Source organism: Cibotium barometz, chromosome 22 (assembly GCF_041138505.1).
Source record: "Cibotium barometz isolate CiBa-2024 chromosome 22, ASM4113850v1, whole genome shotgun sequence".
Lineage (NCBI taxonomy): Eukaryota > Viridiplantae > Streptophyta > Polypodiopsida > Cyatheales > Cibotiaceae > Cibotium > Cibotium barometz.
The window spans coordinates 10,347,036-10,360,543 of NC_141067.1; positions in this window are offsets into that span (position 1 = coordinate 10,347,036).

The following is a 13,508-nucleotide window of genomic DNA, read 5'->3' on the forward strand; positions in this document are numbered from 1 at the left end:
TAAGCACTTCATGTAACTCATTTTTATGTAAACCGCGCTAAGCGTTTCATGTAACTCATTTTTATGTAAACCGCGCAAAGCGTTTCATGTAACTCATTTTCATGTAAACCGCACTAAGCGCTTCATGTAAAAGATATATGGGATGACCGAGCTTACTACTTGTGTAGTGCTGGCCATGAGGATAAGCCTAGGTGTACATAGAGCTAGAGAGGAATCAGTTTTGGGTCCCAAATTGTAGAATGGACAACCAACCGTTGTAAAAAAAGAGCTCATGTATATAAGTGACTTATGAAATATGAAAAGGGGCAATCCCATTATCACAATTGAGTCCTCTCTCTCTCTCTCTCTCTCTCTCTCTCTCTCTCTCATGTCCATGGTGGTAAGCTTGTGGGCATCTATGCTTGCTTACTTGATTGTGGTGTGTGCATGTAGGTGCGGTTCTCATTGCTTGCCTCTTCTCCGTCTTCTTCTTGCTCTCTCTCTCTCTCTCTCTCTCTCTCTCTCTCTCTCTCTCTCACACACACACACACACACATGAAAGCATTAAGTAGGAGTTGAGTTCCCCATAGCTCCTTCTCTCTTTGCTCCTCACCTAGCTTGTGGAAAGCTCCACTTGAGTGACATAAAGTGGTGGTGGAGTGAGCCTCTAGTGGCCTCACATCGAGGAGTTAACCCTTATTCGGGTTGGCTAATTGCTAGTTCCCAAACCGAACCTTGCGTAGTCTTCATTCTCTTCTCTCCCTCTCTCTCTTATGCAAGGAAGCATGTTCATTTTGGTGAACATCTTTGGCGTCGTTGTTGGGAATGCATTTAGCTTAGGGGCCTCCACATCCTATCACTTGCTAGAGTCTTAATTTGCTCAGCTGGAATGTAAATCTACGAATAGGAGTATGTTATGATATGCATGTTTGTTAGGTTTGATCTTGTTTTTCTTCATCCAATTGAGTTCAATGGAGCATGAGGAGCTTGGGAAGCTATATCAAAAGCGGGAGCTACAAGTAAGTGTCCTAATCTTGCTCTTGAGTCCATGAATTTCTTGTTTTTCTTTAAACTAGCCAAAAAACTACATAAGTAGCTTAATCTTAATCTAAGGTCATTAGGTTTAATTAGCATTCTAGGCATCATTGGATAGGTTGGGTTAGCCTAAGCCATCCACAAAAAGAAAAACACAAAAAATCATCAAGGAAGGGATAAAATCATAGAGAATCCAAAGGAGAAACTCGGCGCATTCAGTTTTAGCCAATTTTATTGAGAAGTGAACAGCCGTTCACTTCTCAGACATATGGTCGTACACTTTTTAGCCATGGTTGTTTGCTTCTTCTGGCAAGATCCTCCCAAATCTGCCTCATCAATGAGAGCAGTGAGCATTAAACAGAAATAAAGTGCATTAAAGGGCGTATAAAGAGCATTAAAAATGGTTATAAAGGGAGTACAATTATACTATCAAGGGAACATCAGAGGACAGCTATCAGAAAGACACATCGTTCCTATGCATTCAAGAGGCCTACTAATGTTTGTAAGCGTGCATACGTACCTTCATAGACGTACTATTGTACCTTCTCCAAGTGAACGTCCATTCCCTTACAAAAGAATGGATGTACCTTCTCCAAGTCCACGCCCCATGCCTACACCAGCATACGCACGTTCTCTTCCATATCCACGGTCATATCCACTTCAAGTGAATGTCCATTCCCTTACAAAAGAACGGTTGTACCTTCTCCAAGTCCATGCCCCGTGCCTACACCAGCGTACACCCATTCTCTTCCATATCCATGGTCATACCCACTTCAAGTGAACATCCGTTCCCTTACGTACCTTCACAGACGTACGATTGTACCTTCTCCAAGTGAATGTTCGTTCCCTTACAAAAGAATGGCTGTACCTTCTCCAAGTCCATGCCTCGTACCTACACCAGCGTACGCACGTTCTCTTCCATATCCATGATCATACCCACTTCAAGTGAACGTCCATACCTTCTCAGAGTGTACGCTCGTTTCTTAGAATAATCTGTGGTTGTATCCTTCCAGCTTGTGAATGCTCCTACCTCCCCAAACATACGCTCGTTCCCCTCCAGACCCACGACTGTACCAACTTTAACATACGGTTGCACCTCCCACTAAGCCACACCCATACCGTCATAGCTATACGGCCGCACCTTGAAAAAAAACTTGTCTAGAGCTTTTGATCGTGTGCCATCATTTAATACATTCGTGCACCTATGCTTAGGGAAATTGGTGCGAAACAACCCTCTGTTTGACAACGTTAAACCATCAAATGCACAATCACTTGTGAGATTTGATCCTTTGGTCAACATAGAGTGGAGCCAAACGGCGTTAGTCCTTGACAACACCAGTGAAAGCGAAGAGCATCCCAGCACGAGACGCACTACCCCTTACCTAGAGGCAAGAGTTTTGGCTGCCCAATGCATGGATAGACCATCGATTCTCAATTAAGACCCAGGATCCCTTGCACATTCACAAAGGAGTCTTGCCTCGAGACTAAGAAACTTTATCATGGGAAATGCACAATTGGAAGAGCCTCATCCCAGGGACACAAGCATGGAATGTTAGCTAGAGAGAACTGTCACACCACCGATAGACCCTAGACCAGAGGTGGGGCAAAGCCCCAGTGACCCAATCTAGAATAATCCGGCTTTCTGGGAGCCATGCTAGCTACTGTAATGATAGAATCATAGCAAGACCGTAGGCGAGCACCAAACCTAGGTCAGGAGCCAAGTCACAAAGGTCCAGATACCTCTTGTCAAAGGGAAAGAGCCTACTTGAAAAATTTCAGCCAGCACACGGCGGCACCTATGTACAACTGCTACCTGCCTCACGGGATGTATCCTAGATACCATGTGGATCCCTATGAAACACACATTGGTCCACCACTCATCATACCCCAACCTACACAGCCCCAGCCATGGCAAGATTGACATCGAAAATGTTTGATCACTTGGAAGGTGGAAGATAAGGCTACCTTTGATACCTTGAAAGAGGCTTTCAAAGTGGGATATTCAAGACAAGGAACTTGATGGAGTCCAATCGAATAGTTACACAACGTAGGATAGAAAGATGGAGAATCCATCCATCCAGGGATTACATCAATCGGGTGAGATATCTCCATTCTCGCTATAACTATAGAGATAAATTATTTGACAAAAGATTGATTGCGCGATTCTTAAGAGGGCCTCAACGATGTAGCCCTACACAACTCCCTGTATGCTCTAGCCCACACTTCCTTTGAGCAATGCTGCATGAGTGCCATGGATTTCGAAGACAATTTCAAGGGAACTCAATCCCGTGAATTGCACGAGGGCACTTCTGAAGCATCCTTTAAAACTACTAGCATGAAATCTGAAGGAAAGGGAAAAGAGTCCTCTTCAGGACAACAAGTGGAGCAATTAGCATCTGCACTAATGCAGCAAATGACCCAACACTTGAGAATAGGGCCATGACCAAGTTGGGCAACCCCATCTTTACCCAAAGAGAGAATTGGTATGGTGCTTGATTTGTCGAGCTAACCACTAGTACAGAGCACATTTGAGACCCCGCCGCCCCCCTACTGTGCTTACTGCCAAAGGTGGGGCAATCACGAGACATCCAATTGTTACCGCCAGAGAGCTACTCAAGCAAGGGCTCTACCCTAGGCCTTGCCTCCAAACCCTAAACAACCACCGACCCCATTGCAACACAATGCACCTCAACTAGGCCATGAAGTGGCCCCGATAGGAATTCTTATAGTGCCTGAAGTACCCTTACCACCCCCAGTCCTACCATCGCAACCAACCGCCATTACCTCGAATTACCCCTGTTCACCAGTTGACCTTGACAGAGATCTTTGAAGAAGGTGAGGAGGGAGAAGCCATTAATAGTAACACCTTTGAACCTATTAACTCAGGCAGTCCACCCTTGCAGATCCTAAGTCACTATGTGATGGAGGGTGAACACATGTACCTTGTGTACCTACTAGCAGTCCTAATCCTGCGGGGACAAGACTTAAATAACATGGCCAAACAACCACCTATGCAATGTTATCATTATGCGGGACCTCATTTAATAGCTGAGTGTTTGGTCAAGAAAGGAATGGCTAGCACTCCTGGTGAGTACTTCTGCCTTAACTCCTTTATATGCACAGGATGTGGGATAGACCATATATACAAGGATTGTCCATTGAGAATGGGTACACTTGGGAAGGGAAATGAAGCTAAACCTCGCATCAGCCTCTTAACTTGTTGAGTGTACGAGATGGCTTCATTCGCACGATGCCTCTAAATGCGGTCACCAAAATGTAAAATAGAAGGAGAGTTGCAGCTCACACTGTCGTCGCCGAAGCGTCTACATTGCAAAACCAGGAGACCCCTGGACGTGCACGGATTTTATCCCCTAAAGAAGTCCCTGAACAAGCACGCACAACTAGGCACTCGCAAAAGAAAAAAGGCCACAAAGGTCGGCGCAAAGGGGATAGCCATGTGGTCATAAAGAGTGGGTTCGACGGACAACCACCAATGTGTCATCTTCCTCATCTGATGAAGGAGAAGATGTTACCGTCAGTCCCTCAAGTGAGAGGGTGAATAGATCCCAATCATCTACCTCAAAAGTTAGTTGAATACCCAAATCCCATCATCGAAGAGAAGGAAAGGCTAAAGGCTGCTTAGGAGTTGGTTATGAAGTGTCAAGCTCAATTATTGGAGGAACCTTGAGCACTACATGCTGTGCGGAAGGTCCCCCTATTCCAAGCTTTCAACCAACTATGAAAACCCAAGAGCTTAACAGAGGTCCTGATAACCAAGCACTCCCGGAGGAACTTCCTTGAAAGATAGAACCAAAAGCCATGGCAACCCTGCACACCAGGTAGACCCTGTTGTTGCTAAGTATCTCAAAAACCTGAGGGATGATCACCTAAAAAGAATCGACACAGAAGCTCATATCCCAATACCCTACACCCGAAAAAGCCTAATCAGTCACACGAATAGGGATTATCCAACTCACGAACCCACATCCATTCCGAGAGACATTGCAGGTGTTTCCTCCTTCCTTTCTTCACAAATCCAAATTCCCATTGGTACCTTACTTCAAGATAGCCCGAGTTTATGGAAAGATTTGAAAGTTTGGATGGAAGGCCGGCAGGAATGGAAGAACCGGCAGAACTAGGGAGTTCCAACAAGACTGATGAGGATGGATTCATAGAACCAAATGGAATCACTAGCATTCCCATGGTCCGAATAAAGAAGTCAGGGCAGTACTTTGAAGGAGACAAACTTAACATAGCACTGCCCTTAACTTTTGATGACCTCCAAGTCACCGCATCCTAGATGGCAGGGCAAGAATGAGCATTGTTACCAAACAATCCTGGGAGAAATGGGGAGAACCTCCCATAGATGGCACAATGTTACTCGTAAAACTTGCTGACGTAGCCACCACAAAGCCCATAGGTCTTTTACAGGATTTTAAGATTAGGATTCTCGGAACCAACTACCTTTGTGGTGATGAACTTTGGCCAGTATCCTATTTCTTAGATTGTATCCTAAGATGCTCCTTCATGAGAGACACCAAAATGATCCATGATTGGGACACAGATCATATCTACATTCGAAAGAAAGACCAAATGCTAAAAGTCAACCTACGCACTTGGAAGATCTATCCTATGAGTGGGAGACCCTTCACTGAGGATTCATTAATGGCGGCCACATCCACGACAATCAAGTCATGCCAAACATGCCATAAAACACTGGACGAGGAACGAGATAGTATGGAATTTGCACCCCTCCTAGAGCAAGAAGACTATGAGAACTGGATGCATATCTTAGCTACCTTGGACATACTTCCAAAACGCACGGGCACCAGATTTGCCATGGTCGATGGGTAGGAAATCACATCCCTCTACATGCTCAGTGCCACGTGCAGGCCCAATGTTACAAGCCATTAACTTGCGAGTGTCGTAGAGGAAAGGCCGTTTACGAGGAAACCACCCCTACATAATACATAAATCCAATGGCTTCATAGAAAAAGAGGCATACGTCTTCTCGATAGAGTTGAAAGAACATTGGCTGAGGTATGTCGGAGCTGTTAATGCACGTTCCTACTTCTGCCAAGTCTGGCAAATCGAGCTCGATGACTTCTCCACTCTAGTTAACATTGTAACCACAAAATTGGAAGAAATAGCCAATTTTCCCAGTCCAAACCACAAAAGCTTTACTGCCCTATATGTGCAAAGCACGAAATTTTTTTTTTTGGTGCTAGCTGAAAAAGAAGCCAAAAAGCTAATGAAGAAAACGCTAAGCTAAGGAGACTAAATAAGTACCCAAACACTTCAGGGCCTACAAGTTTGGAGACCGTTTTGTACAATATGACAAGGCCCAAAGAACCCACGATGGGAAGCCAGGAACATCTTATGATGGTCAACCAAAGTCAAGGAAATTAACCTAGCAGGTCCAAGGGAAGATCCAAAACCCATCTACATAGGGGAAGACCTCTCTACAGAAGAAGAGAAATACCTTATTTCTATTCTCACATAATTCCAAGATTGCTTCGTTATGGAAGTATACGAATATGAAGGATGTGCCTCCCAAAGTGGTCAAACACACCATTCCCATGGTTGAGGGAGCAAGACAAGTAAAGCAAAGAGCCTACCCTATGCCGGATTCATGTACGAGATAGAGCACACAGAATGGGTTTCACCCATAGCGATAGTGCCTAAAAAGAATAGTAAAGTGAGAGCATGCATAGACCTCAAAAAGGTCAATGACACCACAATACGGGACCACTATCCATTGCCCTTCACAAAACATGTGCTCGAGCAAGTCATATGAAAGGAAGCCTACAATTTCCTTGACGGATTTTTCGATTACAACCAAGTGTTGATCAACCCAAAGGATCAACATAAAATGGCTTTTGCCATGGAGTAGGGCACGTATACGTATTGAGTCATGCCATGTGGACTGCCCAATGCCCCATGCACCAACCCCTACTAATGTGCACAGCCTATAAGGAATATCTATGAAAATTCCTTGAAGTCTTCATGGATGACCTTTGTGTCAACTCTACTTGGAAAGCACATTTGTGGTGTCTCTGGAAAACGCTACAGAGATGCTGGATTTACATGATCTCTCTCAACCCTCTAAAATGCCACTTTTGGGTGAGGCATGGAGTAATCTTGGGACATATTATCTCAAAACATGGAATGTCATAGTTTTTATCTTCAGTTTATGGGACAGCAACGCTCTCTACTACATAGTACAACACCTGAGTGTTTTTATCAATACATATCTTTAATAGAATCCCACTCTCTCCTATAGTTCTTCATCATTTTTCTTCTATAGTTTACCTTGGGAACAACATCCCACTCTCTTCTCACCATCTCACACCACTCAGGGACGACAACCCTCTTTGCTCCTCTCCGTCCCTCAGGTATTGCAACACCCTTGTCACCAGAGCTTACACCACTTCCACCACTTAGGATGGCAACCCTCTCTGCTCCTCACCACCCCTTAGGTATTGCAGCACCCTTGTCACCAGAGCTTACCTACTCTTCATCACCATTCAGGTACACAACACCCTTGTCACAAGAGTCTACATCATCATCAATTTAGCTTCCGCTGCCCACTACCACCTCGGAGTGCCTCTGTATCCATCAATGCAAGCCTTTGCTACTACCGACTACCTCACGGAGTGCCTTTGCCTCACATCGACGTGAGCCTTCGTCTCACTGACCGTGCCTCACCTCCGACATTGTCTTTGCTTCTACACTGGGCTTATTTGCAGAGTCTCCTCACATTAAAGGACCTCTTGTACATATTTTCACTCACTATTATATATACACTCACTCACTCACCCATTTCATGCTATGTTATTTTCACTCACTATTATATATACATACACTCACTCACCCATTTCATGCTATGTTATTTTGCTCTGATCTCTCGTTCATTTGGTCCTTTCATCCTTTTGCCCTCACATGGTATGAGAGCTATCATGAGCGAAGGGATTGAAGACCTCGAGAGCACACAGCATGGATCGTCTACCTGCACTCTTGGAGGACCAATTTTTCTCACCAGAAGTTGATTCTCCAAACTCTGATCTGAACCATACAGGGAATGGGGCTTCTTACTTAGAGGAAAGCTCGGTTCAAGATCTTACTTTGGGAGACGATCAACCCATCTACATCAACTCACCTTCACCATCTTTGCCTTCACGATCACCCTCTCTGAATTTATCAGAGTTTGTTTCCAGAGGGGGATATATTCCTTCTGCTAGTGTGGGACCCTCGCATCCTTCATCTTCTCTCATGGTCCCCTTTTTTGGCCTAAGAGGGGGTGTGTGAAAATGGCATTTTATCCAGCCCTAAAAAGGGGATTTATTTGGAGTATTTTGGATATATTAGTTTTTATTCATGTTTTTGTCTTGCTTGCTGGCCTTGCCTGCTGGCCGACCGTCCTTTCACGGGACCAACCAACAGCTCACACACTATATGTAGGAGAGCCTCATCATTCTGTAGTTTGTACCACTTCATTGATCACATTAGGTACCACTTGATCTGCTATTGTTGCTGCTACTAGCGCACTTGCACTCCATCTGCTTCATCATCCTCGCCTGTCAGTCCAGCACATGAACGTTTCATTTCAGTTAATGGGACAACAACCCTCTCTGCTTCACAGAGAACACAAGCGTTATATCTTAGCTCATGGGACAACAACCCTCTCTTCTACATACATCACCTCAACATTTTTATCTTTAGTTCATGGGACTCTCTGCTACATAGTACAACACCTCAACGTTTTTATCATCAGTACATAATCAGAGGACCTCTTGTACATATTTTCACTCACCATTATATATACACTCACTCACCCATTTTATGCTGTGTTGTTTTGCTATGATCTCTCGTTCATCTGGTCCTTTCGTCCTTTTGCTCTCATAATGACCACTCCAATGAGTTTACACAAAAACTAGCACTTGTTAATATAGGTGCTAACCACAATTTAATGTCCTATGACACATGGCATTCTCTCGGGAGGCCAACCTTATTAAACACCCCAACCACTATCACTACTATTGCTTCGCATTCGGTCCAATGTTTAGGTGTTGTTAGTACAATTCTGTTTCACATTGGGAATAACCCCTTTGAGGGCAAGTTCTATGTTATGCCTGCAGGAACAATGCATAAAGAGATCATTCTAGGACGTGGATGGATAACACAAGACAAAGCATTAGGTGCAATCCCCCCTCCCCGCTGCAACGTGAGTGTTTCCACACACACACACACACACACACACACACGAGTTTTTGATATTGAGAGGCCTCCATGCAACCTCCTAGAAGAGAATAAGGCAAACTCTCCACCCGCCGATCGACCGCTGGATATAGGAACCCTAGCTGGCTAAAATAGCCTTGGCCGTCCACACATGTCCAGACTCCCCTGAATTGCTACCCGACCCCCCTAGTCCTACCCATGTCCTGACACTACTCCCCCCTTTTGGAAGAGTTTTTGTCCTCGAAAACAAAGGTAGGATATCGGGTCTTGAGAGTACTAACGTCCTCCCAAGTTGAACCTTCTTCTGGTCTATCCTTCCACTTAACTAGACACTCTTGTCTAATTCTGTGTGACGAGTTCATTTCTCTTGGTAATCCAAGATGCTCTCTAGCTCATGTGGTACACCAGAGGTTTAATTAAATCTACAAGAACACCTGTATCCACCATATTGGCATCTTCGCCTAGTCGTTTTCGCAGACGACTAACATGAAAAATTGGGTGAACCTTGAAATGTTTTGGCAAAGCTATGCAACTTCACCTACACGCTTAAGTATTATGAAAGGTCCATAATACCTCGATGATAAATTTGGCACTTTGTCTGTCCTCATAGTTTCCGAACTCGGGGGAACCTTGAGAAATACTTGGTCACCTTGTTCAAATGTGACCACTCTGCGGTCTACGTCCGCATAATGCTTGTAACGATCTTGGGCCCGTTTTTAACATTTTCCTTAGCGATCTTCAACATATCATTATTATCTTGTAGAAAATCTTTAACCTTTTTAATTCTTTTAGTAGCTAACCTCACAGCAGCTACTGGAGATCGGGGTTGAAAGCCATACATAAGCATGAAATGACTAAAGCCTGTTAGCAACATTCTTTGCACTATTATAGGCAAATTCTAAAATTGGTAAGTAATCTTCCCAATTCGTTTGCTGTTTACTCACATATGCCCTTAGCATATCCTCAAGTACTTGGTTGACTCTTTCTGTATGACCATCACTCTAAGGGTGTTCAGCAGTGCTCATACTGAGCATTGTGTCCAACCTTTTGAACACTGCTCACCATAAGTGACATTAAAGCAGCAGGCAGCCCATAGAGTTGATAGATATTCTCAAAGAAAAGCCAAGCCAACTCTGGCGTTTTCACTATGGTTTTAGTCGAAAATAAACTGAGACATCTTGGTCAACCTGTCCACTACAACCCAAATGGCATAATGGCCTCTGCTAGTTGTAGGTAGAGCTACAATAAAATCCATAGAGATGCTTTCCCACTTACCATTAGGGATCTCTAAGGGTTGTAATAGCCCACTTATCTTAAGACGCTTAGCCTTATTGACCTGGCATTTTTGACAATGCAAAACATATTCTTGGACGTCCCTATGAAGTCCAGGCCAATAGAATTGCCTTCATTTCCTAATTCCAGGATGACCTGCACTTAGACTATCATGACACACATAAAGTATTTGGTGCCTAGTGTCAGAGTCCAAGGGTACACACACTCTTCCTTTGTGTAACAAGTACCCATTATCAATGCAAAAATGCTTTCAAACGATTAAGCTCGTCCCTAGAAAGAGAAGATATGGGTATGGAGCTATTATCTGCACTCGCTACTACAACAGAGTGGGAGGGATCCCTGCATGTAACAACTTTCCACACCTTGGCATATGACTGATCATGTTCGTACTTGCCTTTGAGTGAATCTAAAAATTCACTTTTCAACTATGTGAAACTCAACAAGTTGACTTGAGGCATGCGAGTTAAAGTATCAGCCATGACATTGTATCAGCCGTTGTGATACCTTAATTGAAAGTAGAATTCTTGGAGGATTTCTGCCCACCAAGCTTTACAACCTTTCAAATCAGTTTGAGTTGTCAACCATTTGATGCTCTCATGATTAAAGACAATCTCAAACTTAGCACCGTAGAGATAATGTCTCCACTTTCCTAGCGCATAAATGATGGCATAAAGCTCACGTTCATACGCAAAATAGTTCCACTGAGCTCTATCCAACTTCTTGCTCTCAGAAGCTACCGATCTTTCTCCTTGAAGAAGTATAGCATCAACTGCATGGTCACTAGCATCCGTTTCAACCACAAACAGTTGATTAGGATCTACTATTACCAACTCAGGTGCAGTAGCTATGGCAACCTTAAGGTGATCAAAACTTTGTTGTTGGTCAGTATCCCAAAGTTGTGACTCTTAGCTTTTAATTGGTCCGTTCACTAGAATCGCTAACGTGGCATAATCTCGGATGAATTTACAATACAACCCTGCCAATCCAAGAAATATATGTAATTCCTCCAAATCAATTGGATGAGGCCTTTTAAACGATTGCCTCTACTTTCGCAGGATCCATTTGAATTCCCTCTACCGATATTATGTGACCCAAATAATGGACCGAGGCAAAGAACTCACACTTGCTTTCTTTAGCATAAAGTGCGTTTTGCCTTAGCAAAACAAACACTAATCGTAAGTGTTGCAAATGCTCTTCCTCGATGTGACTAAAGATCAAAATATCATCAGGAAATACTATAGCGAATTGACCAAGATACGGGTGTAAGATGCTATCCATAAGCGTCATAAACGTAGTTGGAGCATTAGTTAGACTGAGCGGCATAATTAAAAACTCATAATGCCCAAATCTGGTACGAAAAGCTATCTTAGGCACATCCTCCATCGGGATGCAAACTTGATGATAGCCTGACCTTAAGTCAATCTTGCTAAAGTATCGTGTACCTTGTAGTTGATTAAAAAGCTCATCAACTCACGTGGTAATAGATACTTATTCTTTATCATAATTGCATTCAAACCACGATAGTCCACACATAAATGCATAGACCCATCTTCCTTTCACCAATAAAATTGGTGATACTTATGGCGAATTGCTAAGCCTAATGAAGCCCCTGGCGAGGTAGTCAGCAAGTTGACACTCTACCTCACTGGCTTCACTAGCACTAAGCCTATACGGAGGCTTGCAGACTGGTTTAGCATCCTTGAGCACTTTAATGGCATGTTGGACATTGCGCTCAGGGGGCAAACTAGACGGCAAGTCACACTTGGAAACACATCATGAAATTCACGCAAAAGACTTTGCAAAGAATTAGAAACTTGTTGAGTGAGCTTAGGATAAATGTGAGTTTGTTCATTATTATGCATAGCACTAACATGTTGTTCACATATAACAGAATTGAGAGATTTAATACTCAAATTGGAATTAAAATCACCACCACTAGCATCATCATGAGACAAAACTGGTTTAGCATCCTTGAGCACTTTAATGGCATGTTGGACATTGCGCTCAGGGGGCAAACCAGACGGCAAGTCACACTTGGAAACACATCATGAAATTCACACAAAAGACTTTGCAAAGAATTAGAAACTTGTTGAGTGAGCTTAGGATAAATGTGAGTTTGTTCATTATTATGCATAGCACTAACATGTTGTTCACATATAACAGAATTGAGAGATTTAATACTCAAATTGGAATTAAAATCACCACCACTAGCATCATCATGAGACAAAACTGAAGGAGACATGTAACACAAAAAGAGATTTTCTATTGCATGAGCATGTACAAGGTGGTCCACTTTAGTAGAACAAATGAGTGGTGATGGGGACACATCGTGTTCACCTTGCAAATAAACTTGTTTATCATTGACCTCAAAATCAGAAGTATTATCTAGATAACTATGAGAAAGAGATGGTCCTAAATGAAACAACCATTTACGACCCAAAATAACATCAGCTCTCGTAATATGCATAACCTAAAAATCTAAGTGCATTTCATGTTCCTGAATAATGAGTGATACTTGCTTAACCATTGTGTCCCATACATGCTTATCATGCTCATTAGCAAGAGATACCATGTATTTATGATCACTAGGGCTTTGTGGCAATTTTAACTTTTTAACCAAGTGATAATTCAAAAAGTTATATGTAACCCCATTGTCAATCATTACACGAACTCTTTGTCTATTGATGTATCCACGCATTCGAACCAAGCCCGAAAGAGGGTACCCACATCGTAGAGGTTACACCACACTCATGCGTGGCATCGGTATGGCATACTTGGACTTCAGAAAACTTTTGAGAAGCTTCAAGTGGCAAGACTTGCACCATATGTACTACCTTACTACCGCCCTTTTATTGACATCTTTGCCACTGTTCTTTGGACAATGCTGTTTATCGTGATTAGCAGCGGTCTTTTGTCGAGGGATGCACCTCAGCGATCAGTCAAGATAATCCCTACTACATGCG